This window comes from Hypanus sabinus, chromosome 22 (assembly GCF_030144855.1).
Source record: "Hypanus sabinus isolate sHypSab1 chromosome 22, sHypSab1.hap1, whole genome shotgun sequence".
In the NCBI taxonomy this organism is placed as follows: domain Eukaryota; kingdom Metazoa; phylum Chordata; class Chondrichthyes; order Myliobatiformes; family Dasyatidae; genus Hypanus; species Hypanus sabinus.
Genome location: NC_082727.1, coordinates 1,742,957 through 1,759,705, shown reverse-complemented (window position 1 = coordinate 1,759,705; position 16,749 = coordinate 1,742,957).

Genomic DNA, 16,749 nt, shown 5'->3' with positions numbered 1-16,749 from the left:
ATACAGTTTTGGGCCCCATAGCTCAGAAAGGATGTGTTGTCATTGGAGAGAGTCCAGAGGAGGTTCACAAGGATGATTCCAGGAATGAAGTGGTTAACATATGAGGAGCGTTTGCCATCTTTGGGCCTGTACTCACTGAAATTTAGAAGGATGCGGGGTGGGGCGTGCAGTCTCATTGAAATCTACCAAATGTTGAAAGGACTAGATAACGTGGATGTGGAGTGGATGTTTCCCATGGTGGGGGTATCCAGAATTAGAGGTTATAGCCTCAAAATTGACCTTTTAGAACAGAGGTAAGGAGGATTTTTTATAGCCATAGAGTACTGAATCTGTGGAATGCTCTGCCACAGGCTGGAGAGAAGGTCAACTCCATAGGCAAAATTAAGTCAGATGTTGATCATTTCCTGATTGGTCAGGGCATCAAAGGATATGGTGAGAAGGCAGGTGTATCGAGTTGAGTGGGATCCAGGATCAGTCATGATGGAATGGCCGAGCAGACTCGATAGGCTGAATGACTTAATTCTGCTCCTATGTCCATGATCTAATGCTGATACATACAACCCTAGGAACACAATCCACGGACAGAATGCAAATGCAGTCGGGTGATCTCCTTTCTTCTGGTGACATTTATGTAACTCATCTATTTGGACCCCATTGTCAATAGTAAATATTGTATTCTTTAACTCCTTATTTATTCCCCTTTGTACTACTGTGTTTCTGGTAAAGTGGAGTATATGTTCAGAAACAATCACATCCTAATTAATTTTCCTTGTTCAGCATCATCTGGTCCATGTATTTCTTTCTGGTAACTAATTGCTTGGTTCCCTTGGATCATCCCCGGACATATACAGTATGTCCCAGAGTTCTTAGTAATATCCCTCAGCTGCTGTACCCCAGATGGTGTAGTGTATGTGATATTCTGGTTTTGATTTCCTGTCTTCTCTGATAGTAACTGGGGTGGGGGGAGGGAGCAGTCATGCCTTTGGGAGCACAGGCTCTTTTTGGTTGTATGTCAGCGGATGATCCTTTGGTGGAATCTCCTCATCATGACCTTATCTGCTAAATTATGCCAATCCATATCTCCATATTTATCCTCCTCCACTCTTCAGATCCAAAAGCACATATTATTTCTCTCTGTGCAGCAGGCTTTTGTATCTGCTTTGAATGCTTTGTATGATTGCTAGTGTGTTTTTTCCTTGTGTACTGATTTCTGTATCACATTCATAGCTGCTTTTAAATCACTGCACTGTAACTTTAATTCCTCCCATTTATTCTTAGCTTCTTCCTCCTGCTTGTTCCTTTCTTTAACCAATTTCTCACACTTCAGCTGAAATCAGTTTATATGCACCAAATCCATACTTCTCTATCCCGCAAATCATTAACTTTTCCCTTAATGGTTTCTACCTCCTTTTGTTTACATCCTCTTATCTATCCTATGCTACCTTATTCCGACATCTCATTCGGCATCAGCATTTTGTCAATATCCTTTCAAATCCTCAGTGAGGTAGGCCCTATGATTGGCTTCAGTAGTTGTTTAAATTGCTTATGTGACAAATTCCTTCTGGCAATTTAAAAGAGAGCTTTGTCATTTCAGCATTGGTGTGTCCAGCATGCTCCCTATCCCCGATGGCGTAAACAGCCACTCCTTTGCTTGCATCTTTGGAAACAACTCTATTTCTATCTTTAGTATCTCTTTTTTTTCCTTTTCAAGGTTCTTTTGAGGACCCTGACCTGAAGCTGCAATTGGACTTCAGTTCTTTGCAAGAATGGGACCCGCATTCAGGGCCTCGTTACTGGTTTCTTTTTGATATCCCAAGTATGCGGCCTGGAAGGTGAGCAGGGTTCCAGATTTTAGTGGCTCTGGAGATGTGCTGATTCTAGGCCGATGCCCCTAACTGATGTGCCTCAGGAGAACACGAAGTGGAGGAGTCGATTAGCTGCCGGGGTTGTGTATCCAGGGAGCTGTGCCTCTCTGGGCACAGAGCCCAGAAAAAGCAACACAACAGACTTTTAACATCATAAATCAGCGAGTTGTTTGTTATGTCTCCCCTCCCTCTGTGAAACGGGATGCCCCTTTTCTCCCTTATTAGGGAGAGAGAGCCTGTGGTATGTCAAGTACCGAGTGAACAAGTAGTCTTTGGGGTACTGCAAGTCGGTGTGTTTATTGATGCTTTGCTGCACGCTTGAGTGCTCAGTGGGGGGTGCTGATGCATTTTTGCTGGTGGGCGTTGGGCATGCTTGTTGCCTTGCTGATGCTTGTGCATGGGAGGGGATGCTGGGGGAGACTTAAGGGTTCTAACGTTTAACTGTCATTCATTCTTTGGGGTATTCCTCTGTTTTCATAGATGTTTGTGAAGAAGTTTTTTTTCAGGATGTATGTTGTATATATTTCTCTGACATTAAGTGTATCTTTCAAACATATTGTGGTCATTTCCCTAATATGTATTTCTAGAGGAATCCCCTTCAATCAAAATAATCTGAGTCCTTTGAACTTGCAGAATTCCCCAAATTTTTCATCCTGGGTCAGTACTAGCTCACTACCCAGTCCCAGATCTCTGGTTCTCACCCACACATTCCATTTCCTGTCTCCTGCTGATAAAATGGGAGATTTAACTTTGAGCCCACAACAAGGGTGACAATTCTGTTACAAGAATCTTCCCCTTAGTAATAAAAAGCAAGGAGTCACAGAGAGAATCTGCAATTACAGACAAATACTGTACCTTTATTGTCTCATAGGAAGAACAGGTGAACTTACACAACCTGTGTGCATATCCACTAAGCTTTACAGACCTTTCATTAACAAACAAAGAATAGGAAAAACCATACCAGTTAAAAAGAATCTCAGCTGGCCATGTGCTCATCATTTCCAATCGCCATGGCCCTGGGGCACCTCTCATCCACCATGATTGGTCTCTGGAGAGTTATCACTGTCATGTATGTGATAGCCTCTGTTTTTATATTCATTTTAACCAATTCAAAAAATTGCATTCCAGTATCATTGGCAATTGATCACATATCTGACCTTTAACACTTTTTGTATTAGCTCTTCTCCAAGCCATAATCCACATATTGCCCTTTCCAGCCCATGACAGCTGGTAAATTATGGATTTGCTCCTCCCCAGTAACCAACTTGAAACTCTCAGGGCAGGCACAGTCCCCAACAGTTACAACCTGCATATTATATCCAACTAAAGAACATTTTGCAAGTAACTTTTTTTGTAATTTACTTTTTTATTGAAGCTCATCAGACAAACATTTCCATAAGATGTATTTCTGACATTGTACATATATATCATATATATCAAAAATCTCCACAAAGTATTTATCTGGGGTATACACTTATAGAAAAGAGTGGACAGAAAAAACAAGCAAAAGGAAAGAACTATGTACAAGTAGGGAGTGATCTTTTTTTTACAACAGATTCATTGATTTGTGAGAATAAAATCAGGCCTATGAGACATTATGTAGTTAAACCATTTTTCCCAGTATGAATCAAATTGTTCCAGCTTATGGTTAACAGATGCTGTTACCTTCTCCATTTTGTAAATGTCCATTGTAATTTCCATCCATGTACTTAAAGTTGGGCTCTCCTGTGATAACCATTTCCTAGTAAGAGTCTTTTTACCAGCCACCAACAGTATATTCATTAAGTATTTATCTCTTTTCAACCTTTCTTCAGGTATATATCTAAAATATATGGCCTTACTCCCCAAGGGTATTTCACATTTAAAGATGTCTTGTAGGGCATTGTGTATCCCCCTCCAATAGTTTTTGATAACAGGGCAATCCCAAAAAATATGATAATGATTTGCATTTTGATTTGCACAATTTCTCCAGCAAACAGGGAGGTTACTATCATAATGGGATTTCTGAGAGGGTGTAATAAAATATCTTATCAAGTTTTTCCATCCAAACTCCCTCCATTTCTGTGAACTGGTACACTTCCATTGATATCTCCATATTGTTGTCCATTCTTCCTTAGATATAATTATCCCTCCTTCCTTCTTCCATTTTGTTTTAATGTATGAAGTCGAATGTGTTTTAGGATTTGACAACCCCTTATACATGCTTGAAATGATTCTGCTACCATTATCTGAATTATATGCTTTTCTAAAGAGCTCTATCAAGCATGTATTTGCCTTGGTTACATTTTTAAGTGTCTTATTAATATATTGTCACATCTGTAAATACCGATAAAAAATCTTGTTTTTCTAAAAAAAGTTTCTCTTTAAGCATTTCAAAACTGAACAGTGTTCCTTCTTTCATTATATTGCAAAGAAGTGTTATTCCTTTAGCTGTCCAGTCCTTAAATCTAGCATCCAGTTTACTTGGTGTAAAATCCCAGAGTCATATGCACACCATTTAAGAATTGCAATATCTCCCTCTAGATTATATTCTTTTATAGTAGTTTTCCATATTTTAAGAGTCAATTTTACCTATGAGTTATCATGTAGGTACCTTTGCTGGTTGTTATCAGCCAAAATTGCTTGTATGGGGATGGGAAGTACCCTCTCCTCAAAGTTTTTCCATTGAGCATCATATGATGGATTGCACCAACATATCACAGCTCTCAGCTGTGCTGCAAAGTAATAATCTCTAAGAGAAGGTAAACCCCATCCCCCCTTTTCCTTTGCTAATTGCAAAATTTTGAGACAAACTCTAGGCCTTTTATCCTTCCAAATATATCTTGATAGCATCTTGTTCCATTCATTGAATTGATTTTGATTAATCTCTATTGGTAGGGTCTGAAAGAGACTTAACAGTCTGGACAATATATTCATTTGAATAGACTCAATCCTTGAACTGAGACTGAAAAAAGGAATCAGGTTCCATCTTGCCACATCTTCCTTAATTTTTTTACATGAAGGCTGATAATTACATTCTGATAATTTTGCCAAATCTTTTGGCATAATGATGCCCAAATATTTGAAAGACTCTGTGTGCCATGCACACTGGGTATCGACTTTCAATTTCTCTTGTTGGGCTATAGTAATATGAAAGTAATTGGGTTTTATCTATGTTGATCTTGTATCCTGATAATTGACCATATTGTTCAAAGGATTGCATCAATTTAGGTAAAGAATCTGTTGGTTGCCCTAGATAGATCAAAATGTCATCCGCATAACAAGCCAATTTATGCTCTGCTCCTTTAATAGTAATTCCCCTGATATCTTCATTTTGTCTAATGTATTGAGCTCATGGTTCCAGATATAACGCAAAGAGTAGTGGTGACCATGCACAATCCTGTCTCGTCCCCCTTTCTGGGGTAAGACTATTTGATAAATATCCATTGATTTTAATCCTAGCAGTAGGATTGTCATATAGTGTCTGTATAGTTTTAATAATTGTGTCTTGGAAACCAAATCTATGTCAAACTCTGTAAAGAAAATTCCAATTAACTGAATCAAATGCTTTTTCAGCGTCCACGCTTATCACTATTGCTTCAATTTAATTTTTTTGTATATGATCCATAATGTGAAGTGTCCTTCGTATATTGTCTTGTTTCTGGCATTGTCGTATAAAACCTGTCTGATCATTGGCCATGATGGAGGTAAATAACCTATAATCTACATTAAGAACGGATATTGGTCTAAGTGACCCGCATTCCATTTTATCCTTGCCTTCTTTCGGTATAGCTGAGATTATCGCTTCCTTCCAACTGGGTGGCATTTGTGCCTTTTTTAGAGCCCAGTTCAGTGTGGGAGTAAAACAAGAATTAACTCATTTTTAAATTCTTTGTACCACTCTACCACATCTGATCCTGGTGATTTGCTTAATTTAAACCTACTAATTGCAGCTTTTAATTAACTTCAGTTATGAGAGCATTCATCATTCTATTTTGTTCTTCGCTTACAGTGGGTAACTCTAGAGTATTCAGGAAGGTGTCAGTTTGGGTTATGCTTCCCCCTGGAACTTTGCAATATAGAATTTTGTAAAACAATTCAAAAGCTTCCTGAATTTCACTTAGCTTATTTTTTATCATTTTCGTTCTGGGTCCCTAATTTTATGAACTGTATTTTCTGCTTTCTTTTTTTTCAGTTTCAACACCAGTATTTTCATAGATTTTGATCCACTTTCATAATGTCTCTGTTTCATAAACATTAAGTTTTTCCTGATTTCTTGCTTAGCCAAATTATTTATTTCATTCCTAATTCTTTTAATTTCCCCCAATGTATCCTGTGCCAAAATCAATTTGTGTTTTTTTCTCTAGTTCCTTCAGCCTATTTTGTAGTTCCTCTAATCTTTTATTCCTTATATTTTCTTATATGAAGATATCGCTATAATTTTCCCTCTTAAGACCGCCTTTAGAGTATCCATAAAATGGGAGGTGAAACCTCTCCATTATCATTAAATTCTAAGTAGAGACCAATTTCTTTTTTAATTTGTTCCTTAAAGTACGGATCATTGAGTAGACATGAATTTAGTTTCCAAATAGTATTCTTTGGTTGTAGGTCAAAATCAACAGATAAATATATAGGTGCATGGTCACTTACATCTATTTTCCCAATTCCACAGGTGTTTATTTTATCTTTGTCTTTTCCAAATGTTATGAAATAGTCTATTCTTGTACATACAGAATGGGGTGCAGAATAATGAGTGTAATCCCTTCTGTCAGGGAAAAGGTCCCTCCATATATCAATTAAACCAACATCCTCAAAAAGAGTATTAACTTTCTTATGTAAAGATATTGTTTCATAGTTTTTTCTATTGGAAGAGTCTAAGTTTGGTTGTAATTGTCTCCCCACATATCAGGAGACCTTCTGTTTCCATTACCATAATATCAGTAGTTTTCTGTAAGAAACCAATATCAGTTCCCAGGGGTGCATATATATTCAATAGAGTAACTGAATTGCCATCTATATTCCCCCTTACCAGAATATATCTGCCCTCTTTATCTCCCATTTCGATAACTTTTTCAAAATTTAGCTTACTTGAGATAAGAATAGCAACCTCTCTCTTATGTCCTGATTTATATGAGGAGAAAAACAGATTAGTGAAGCCCATTCTCTTTAGTTTGTTATGCTCATTATCACTAAATGAGTTTCCTGTAAATATACTACATGGGCTTGTTCTTCGTTCATTTTGGATAAAATTCTCTTACGTTTGATTGGATTTAATAGCTCATTGACATTAAAAGAAATGAATTTTACCTTGTCCTTAGCCATCTGTATTTATCTATCAATGTATCATTGAAATTAGAATAAATCTTAATAGATCTACTCCCTGAAAAAATAAGAACCAAGAAACACAAATAATAACAAAAATGGCAACGAACGAGTGATTCCAAGGCTGAAGTCTCTAGTAGATGACCCTGCGTTGAGCTAGAGGAAATGTCTAGCTATGGGGGATAAACCCTCCTACTTGTGAGTTGAGGGCCCCCATTGCAGTATTCATAAAAGTCAGTGAACAAAATATTTCCCTGTGTACTCCTATATATATATATATACACACACACATAATGTGCACACGCACATATATATACATACATACATACATACATACATACACACACACGCACATATATGTATACATACCCACACACACATATATACATATGTGCGCGCACGCACACACACACACACACACACACACACACACACACACACATTACATACATATGCATATATGCACATATATATATTCTCCTTTTGGTGAGGAGTAAGTGAGTGTTACATACTCGTGACACATGACAGTGGTACCCTTGTCATATGACTGGGGTTGAAGCTATACTGGACTTGAGGTAATGGTCTTGTGATGGTGGAGTGACGTCATTTTCCCACCAGTAGAGGTCATGTGACAGGTTTTTTTTTACAGAGTATAAAAGGAAGACCCCACCCTGTGAGGAGGGGCAGTTCGTGGCTGGATTTGCCAAGCTGACTTCATGCCACTGCGTGATTTAATGTGATGACACAGTTTAGTTGAAAGATGAAGTTTTATCTAATGCCTAAAGTTTATAAGGTCATTGCCAGCAGTTTCTTTACAATACCGCTAGTTTGAGAATCAGTGGAGAGTGAAGATTGGAGTTCGGGAGTTAAAAATCGAGGAGAATTGATTTCCGACAGTGAAACGGGTTCGACCTTGTTTGATCCTTATCCGGAAGGAATTTGTTGACTGTTCTCGTGTTAATCTCTGCGGGATAGCAGAAAAGATTGAGGACAGTGATAAAGGAAAGGTCAGTGCCTTTAAGCCGTTACATTTCGTAAATTCTTCGTGGGAAAAAGTTCGACTTCGGGGGCTGAAGCAAAACAACGCGAAAGAGAATTTAATTTGTCTTATAAAGTCTCTCCTTTTAAATGGACTGTGAGCATTTTTGAACTTTTGGCAATACTACTTTAAAGAACTGTTTTTGCAACATCGCTTTAAGAACTGTCCAAGCTGCCACACAGCAGCTGATTTCCGGTTACGTTAGTGTTTGTTTACTTTTGGGGGGTTTGTTTTCAGTGTTTAATAAACATGTTGTTTGTTATATAAACCCTTGCCTAACTCATATATTTATTGTTGCCTGAATATGTAACAGTGAGCGAATAAAGAATAACAACTAAGTAATATAAAATCCACATTATAATAGGTATTTCTCGAGATAGGTATATCACCGTGTACTTTTGCTTCCTTTTGGCTTCTCAACATTTTTAAATTTAGCCAAACTTTATGGCTCTTCTGAAGGGGGTGAGGACTGTCTTTGGGAAACTCCCGGTCTCTTCCTGATATATTTCTCTAGGCCTCCTCCCATCTCCTGCCTTCTTGTTTCTCACAATATTTCCCAAGCGGAGCAAGAGAATTCCTCAGCCAGGCTTTCCTTTGTTTTGGTCATGCTGACGGGCAACCCTCAGGCCTTCGTGTCTGTCATCGCCTCTTCCACTGTCTGGTACAACCGCATCCCATTATCATAAAACACTCAAAGTTTAGCAATGTACGAAGTTTGAAATCTAATCGGAGTATTCTTTGCATTTCTGGAGGACCGCTGGGTGGGGGGTAATCATGGTTGAAATATATTAATTTATCGTCAAAAAACACTCTCTTCTTACCCCAGGCCCTTCATAGAATCTCAGCCTTGGTGCTGTACCTAAGGAATTTAATTATTATTGAGTGTGTCTTTCTATCCTGGGTAGGTTTTGGGACTAATGTGTGGTGGGCTCTTTCGACTTCCAGCTCCATAGCCGGGGGAATATCCAGCGCGTCCTGGATATTCCAACAAACTCCATCACAGATGAGCCCTCCGCTCCTTCGGGAATGTTGTAGATTCTGATATTTTTCCACCGCGATCTTCCCTCCAGAACAAGCAGTTTACCTTCTTGGTGATGTATTATTTTTATAGTCCTACTCAGTATCCGTTCCATGTTTTGAACGCAATCTTCCACCTTCTCAATTCGAGTCTCTGCCACTGCTATTTTTTGATTGACGCTGGCGAGCTCTGACTTAATATCATGGAGCTGCTGCTTTACATCTTTCTGGACCTCCATTATTTCTTTCAGGATTTCAAAGATATTCACCACCTCGCCTGAACGAGGCCCAGCAGCTGCCTCATTAGCATGCTGTCAGGTAGGAGAGCCACTTTTTAAATTTCCATTCCTTTTCCCCATTCTTGCCCCTCTCTTCAGTTCAAATATTTTTTGAAGAATATTATATTCGATGGGTTAATGGGGCTTAATACGCGTTTTTCTGGAGGAGCAAGTGACTTAAACTGCCATTCTCGACGATAACGTCACCAGAAGCCCTGCAAGTAACTTTTTATTTGGAAATTATTCCTAGTACAGCAGATTACCTGAAGCAACATTGTGTTTACTTTAAAACACTGAAAAAGCCAAGCAAATTAAACTCAGAAATGAGGACAAAATAATTCCACAAAATGGCAGCCTCCATTCCCAAGCACATGGAAGAACAAAGGAAATTGGTCTGTCTAATAGTGTCCTTGATTAATTTAAATTCACTGATTTATAGAGTGTAGTTCCTTCTGACCTTTGATCAGGATTTCACCTGGATCTCTGCCACCACAAGACAGTAGCTCAACTAGTGAGTTACTGACAAGACAGATACTCATTGTCATAGTTAATGAAAAACATAGAAACATAGAAAACCTACAGCACAATACAGGGCCTTCAACCCACAAAGTTGTGCCGAACATGTCCCTACATCAGAAATTACTAGGCTTACCTATAGCCCTCTATTTTACTAAGCTCCATGTACCTATCTAAAAGCCTCTTAAAAGACCCTATCGTATTCACCTCCACCACTGTTGCCGGTATTGAGAAATATATCTGACATAACCACTATATATACCTGAAATATAATCACTATGTATTAGCTATTTACTATACTATGTAATCACTTCTAGGTACTGAATATTAGTATGTATTATTTTACTAGACACATTTTGTTATGTGTTGTTTTCACTAGATACTTTGTACTCTCTTGGCTGCATATTATGGCACTTACAGAACACCTGTTTGTTTAGCAGCACTGTTAGCTGAGATGTATCCCATGTATTACACTCAGCCTTTGTTTAGTACGAGATAATGGTGGCAGACAGGATGCTGCGAGCAGGAATGTAATGTGAGGGAGGTTGTCTGGAAAACATAATCTTGGTCCCAATGCGAATGGGTGAAAAATAATGGTGACGCACCGAGAGCTAGGCAACAGCGATTGATTAGTTAATATATAGATGATATGCAATTATAAATTGATTGGGTATGCTGATGAAACCGAAATGTAACCGAGATAAGAATTTACTATAAAGAACGCCGTACACCGGAGCTTGGTGGGCTTTCAGTGACAAGTTCATTGATTGCCTCAACCTTTGTTTGCAAATAAAGGTTTAAACTTCTCGAAGAATTGTCTGTGCCTCCTGGTCATTTCAAGCAACCACGACAAAATTGGCGTCATGAACAGGATCGGAAAGAGACCTGCGAAAAGGATTCGGTGGGTTGAGGCCGCTTCCCAGTCCCTCGAGAGCCCTCACAGAGCTAACAGAATTACGAGTGCACCCAGAAAAAAAATAAGTGCTTTTTGTGACAATTTGGATTAAAATTCTGTTGGTTTTGGGGTCTTGGGGACTCAGAGGTGTGTAGCAACTGCCGAAGGGTCTCTCTGATCTAAAGAATCTGGCAGAATTGAGGGTTTGACAGGAGGCTCAGAGGATTGATCGAGAACACTGCAGTGGGGGTATGTACGAATAAGGTAACAAGAAGTTGAGTAAAGAAAATTCCACGTGGTGTTGGTAAATCCCTGTGGATACCGCTTCGCACAAAGCGAAGGGCTGAACGGGCAGGGAGAGTGAAGAGAATCTTCTGTGAGTACTGCCCTAGGTTGAGGGCTGCTCGGACAGAACGGAACAGAAGGTAAGAAGAATTTGATAAATTGCTTGAACACTGGTAGAATAAACTGTAGGGCTAGGCGTAAAGATAGGATCGGGTAAGTATTTGAACTGTGAGACTTTTAAAGAAATAATATCTAAGAGAAGAAGAGAATAACATGGCGGAAGAAAAAGGAACAGCAGTAGACATACTGTGCAAGAAATTCCCAGTAAGTAGAGGTGAGATTATTGCAATTCCAGAGAAATGGGAAAAAAGAACCAAAACCCTGCGCACAAAATGGCCAAAAGAAGGGACATTCAATGTAAGCTTGTGTGAAGAGATGGAAGCACTAATTCAAAATCATAAACCAAACGATAAGTCCAAGAAAAGGGAGGAAAGGAGAGAGCAAGAGATGGAAGTATTGAAACTTTTTAGAATGGAGTGAGTTGAGAGGAAGTTGGAGGAAGGTAGGAGACGAGAGTTTGGAGGAAGTTCGAGAGAGGACGGAGAGGCAGATATTGGAGATGGAAGAGGGGATGAGAGTGGAGAAGGAGTAAGGAAGAAGGTATACCCCAGGAAGGTATGAGTGGCAGCCAGTAGTACTAGGGCCAGCAATAGATAAAGAATCAGGTGAGGAAGGAAGCTTGATTACATGGAACAGGGAGAAGGAGATGCTGCCACTGATGGTAAGGGATCAGGACAAGTACACTATATCCCTTGGGGATCCCAAGACCTGGAAGGGCTGAAAAATACTCTGCCTAATCTGCACAAGGAGGCAGGAAAGTGGATTAGAGCATTCAAGGAGGAAACAATGGGACGATTGTTGGCTATGGGAGATTTGAAGGCACTGCTGATAAGGTTGATGGGAACTTCCAAGCTGAAAGAACTGATAGAAATGGCTGGCTTACAGAATGTGGACAGCCCACAGACAGATGGGGCCAATTTTGATCCAGTGAGACAGAGGGTATGGCAGGCCCTTAGGAAGATTTATCCATCCAGAGTAGACCCCAAAGCCTTAAAAGGGGAACCACTGGGTGAAACCTAGCAGCCTATGTAAAAAACCAGTTGAAAAGGTGGAGACTGGAGACTGAGCAAGAGGTGGAAAATAGCTTGTTTCTGAACTCACTGTTCCGACAAAGCATTCTGGACGCAATGCCTCCGCAAGTCAAATCTAAATTGGAGGAAGTGGTTGGGCTGTCGTCGCTGACCCCACAAGCATTCAGTGATCACGTAGTCCACGCAGTGGAGAAATATTGGAGAGACAAACAAAAGCTGGCTGAGCAGCAAGAAGAGGTGCAGCGAAAGCCATTGCAAATACAGCTCGAAGAACTGAAAAAGAAGGAAAAAGAAAAAAGCAAAAGGATGCTGCCAGCCACCACCACTGTGAGTACAGCCATTAAAGTGAATGAAGCAGCACTAGATGGAGGAATCGGTCATTCTGTCAGTCAAGGGCCAGAAAACCCCATGCCAATAATGAATGTCTTTGGAGGAGCATTTCCACGGATGCCCTAACAGGGACAGAGTAGATTTAAGCAACAGCCCAGACAGGAATGGAAGTCCCAAGGAGAGGGGCAGAAGAGTTATGGGCAGACTGGTTAGAAAGCAGACTAGAGGGATGGGGTGCGTGGCTGACTAAAATGGCAATGACTACAGGTATTGTGCTGATAAGTTGTGCATTTATTCTGTGCTGTTTTCTTCCATGTCTCAAGACTTTGATAGTGTGTGCGACAGCAAAACAATTCCTGATGCTCCTGGAAATTGTTGAATCTGACCCCAGACAAGGAGAAAAGTCAATGATGTACTGTTACAGTCTGCATGATGCATCAAGTGGACTGGAGGGTGTTAATAATGTGGACACTAGTCTGTACGGGTGTCTTTTTTCCTGTCTCAGCTACGAAGGGACAGGTTTTTGGCTCAACAGCCTAGGATAACAGAGAGAGATCATTTTGAGTTCCGAGTATAGAAATTGTAGTTGACCCAAATATGGGATTAAAATGCTGGACTTTATTTTGGCTTTGGTGCTCGGCCTCTGAGTGTTCTCTTTCTGTGTGAGACCCTGTGGGTCTCAAAGGGGGGATTATATTGAGAAATATATCTGACATAACCACTATATATACCTGAAATATAATCACTATGTATTAGCTATTTACTATACTATGTAATCACTTCTAGGTACTGAATATTAGTATGTATTACTTTACTAGACACATTTTGTTATGTGTTGTTTTCACTAGATACTTTGTACTCTCTTAGCTGCATGTTATGGCACTTACAGAACACCTGTTTGTTTAGCAGCACTATTAGCTGAGATGTATCCCATGTATTACACTCAGCCTTTGTTTAGTACGAGATAAAGGTGGCGGACAGGATGCTGCGAGCAGGAATGTAATGTGAGGGAGGTTGTCTGGAAAATATAATCTTGGTCCCAATGCGAATGGGTGAAAAATAATGGTGACACACCGAGAGCTAGGCAACAGCGATTGATTAGTTAATATATAGATGATATGCAATTATAAATTGATTGGGTATGCTGATGAAACCGAAATGTAACAGATAAGAAATTACTATAAAGAATGCTGTACACTGGAGCTCAGCGGGCTTTCGGTAACAAGTTCATTGATTGCCTCAGCCTTTGTTTGCAAATAAAGATTTAAACTTCTCAAAGAATTGTCTGTGTCTCCTGGTCATTTCAAGTAACCACGACACTGGCAGCCCATTCCATGCACTCACCACTCTCTACGTAAAAAAACTTAACCCTGACATCTCCTCTGTACCCACTCCCCAGCACCTTAAACCTGTGTTCTCCTGTGGCAACATTTCAGCCTCTGGGAAAAAGCCTCTGACTATCCACACTATCAATGCCTCTCATCAACTTGTACACCTCTATCAGGTCACCTCTCATTCTCCTTTGCTCCAAAGAGAAAAGGCCGAGTTCACTCAAGAGCTAGAACTTTGCTAAAGTGATCAAAAAGCTTCCTTGCTGGCCCCTGCAATTTTCCTTTTACTTCTCTTTGGAGTATAATAGCTGTGTTTCAAACACAAGTTGCTTGATGTATTCTTGATATATCAGTCAATATCAAGACCTTCATAGAAGAAAGAATGCATTTACTCCTCACAGCAGGAAGAAAGTTATTGTGCATATGTAAAAGAGAATGAAAGAAAAGAGTCAAACTTCAGGCCACTTCCTTGTTCATAGAAGTTTCATAATAACTTTATTGAACACTGTTGTGAAGGAACAAAAGCCATAGGCTTTTCCCAGATAATAGTACCAAAATAGCAATGGTACAAAAGCCAGCTGTGGTGCTCATCAACTCCATTGAAACCGATGAAACACATAATGCATGCTGAGCAATGTACTGCCTGTTTAATATTTCACCTGTGGTAATGTCATTATATAATTCATGTTTTCTTACATGATTGGAAACCTCACTTCATAATTTTGAAAACTGCAGTCCTCAAGTATTAATCTGTAACCCATTCTTAGGTAATAAATGAGATATTTTCACATTCCTACACAAGTACTGTCCACACCAGAGGAGAGAGTTTTCTTACTTTCAAGCAAAATCAGCACGGAATCAGGTAATGTAATGTTAATCAGGCTTAGGCCATGTTGTGAAATTTGTCATTTCATGGTAATATATAATAACCACTATAAATTACAATATAAATATATGAAAATATAAATATATAGCTCTAAAATAAAGAAATACGGGCATGTTACTGCAGCAGTTAGTGCATTGCCTTACAGTGCCAGGCAGCGATCAATGATTGGGAATCAATTCCCAGTAGTGTCAAATCAGAAATTTGTACATGCTCCCCATGACCACGTGGGATTCCTTCAAGTGCTCCAGCTTCATCCTACATTCCAAAGATTTGCACTTCCTCCAGCATTTTGTGTGTGTTACTTGGATTTCCAGCATCTGCAGATTTTATCATTTGTGATTACAAAGTGAGGCCTCACCAGTGCCTTATAAAGCCTCAGCATCCCATCCCTGCTCTTGTATCCTAGACCTCTTGAAATGAATGCATTTGCCTATCTCATCACTGACTCAACCTGACACAATTTATAAAATCATTTTTAATAATTTTGTATCTGCCTGACTGTAGCCACAAGGAGTTAATATTAAGTTTATGGACTCCACTAAAAGGCATACAATCTATCCAACAAAACATTACCTCAGTAGTCTGAGATCTTATCAGTGCAGAATCTTACACAAATTATTTTGTGATATTGTGTGGCCTTTTCTATGTGTATTTGAAATCCAGAACTACTGTAACTTCAGGATGCTAAAATAAATTCAAGTGAGCAAATGTACATGAATAATTCAAGTCAAGTCAAGTCTACTTTTATTGTCATTTCGACCATAACTGCTGGTACAGTGTATAGTAAAAATGAGACAACATTTTTCAGGACCATGGTGTTACATGACAAAGTACAAAAACTAGACTGAACTACATAATAAAAAAAATGACACAGAGAAAGCTACACTAGACTACAGACCTACACTGGACTGCATAAAGTGCACAAAAACAGTGCAGGCATTGCAATAAATAATAAACAGGACAGTAGAGCAAGGTGTCAGTCCAGGCTTCGGGTATTGAGGAGTCTGATGGCTTGGGGGAAGAAACTGTTACATAGTCTGGTCGTGAGAACCTGAATGATTTGGAGTCTTTTCCCAGATGGCAGGAGGGAGAAGAGATTGGATGAGGGGTGCATGGGGTCCTTCATAATGCTGTTTCCTTTGCGGATGCAGCGTGTAGTGTAAATGTCCATGATGGCAGGAAGAGAGACCCCGATGATCTTCTCAGCTGGCCTCACTAACCGCTGCAGGGTCCAAGATGGTGCAATTTCAGCAATAGTAGACTATTGGAGAATCTCAGTGGATCAAGCATCAGGGAAATGGACAGTTCATGTTTTGGATGAAGGTACTTCATTGGATCTGCTTCTGTTTATTCCAGATCCCACCATATGGAGTTTGTGTATCCATATGCTAGCTTTCCAGCTGTCTGTTCAGAAGGAGAGCTTCTGGTGTGAAATAACTCCCAGATCACACGGAACCATTGCCATTTGGCACTGATACCAAATGAATTTACATCCTCATTGAAACTGACTATGTTGTGTTGCATGGCAACCTGTAGATCCTGTTTTGTTCCCTGTGGATTCAAAGTCATTTGTTCTCTTTCTAAAAATGTGACATACTTATGTTAGTAGATAAGAGTAATTTGTTTTTTTAAATCACTTATTTTGAAGAGTAGAAGAAATTGACAGACAAATGCTTGATAAGAACATCTTTCCAATACTGATTCCTGTCTCCAACATGCCACATTTGGCTCATATATTTTCATACTATTTTAAGTAGCATTGTACCAGTCAAATATAGACCATTCTATCTCAAGGTTACAGTACTACTATACATTAAATGCCTTGAGGGTGTGAAAATTAATATACAAGAAAGAA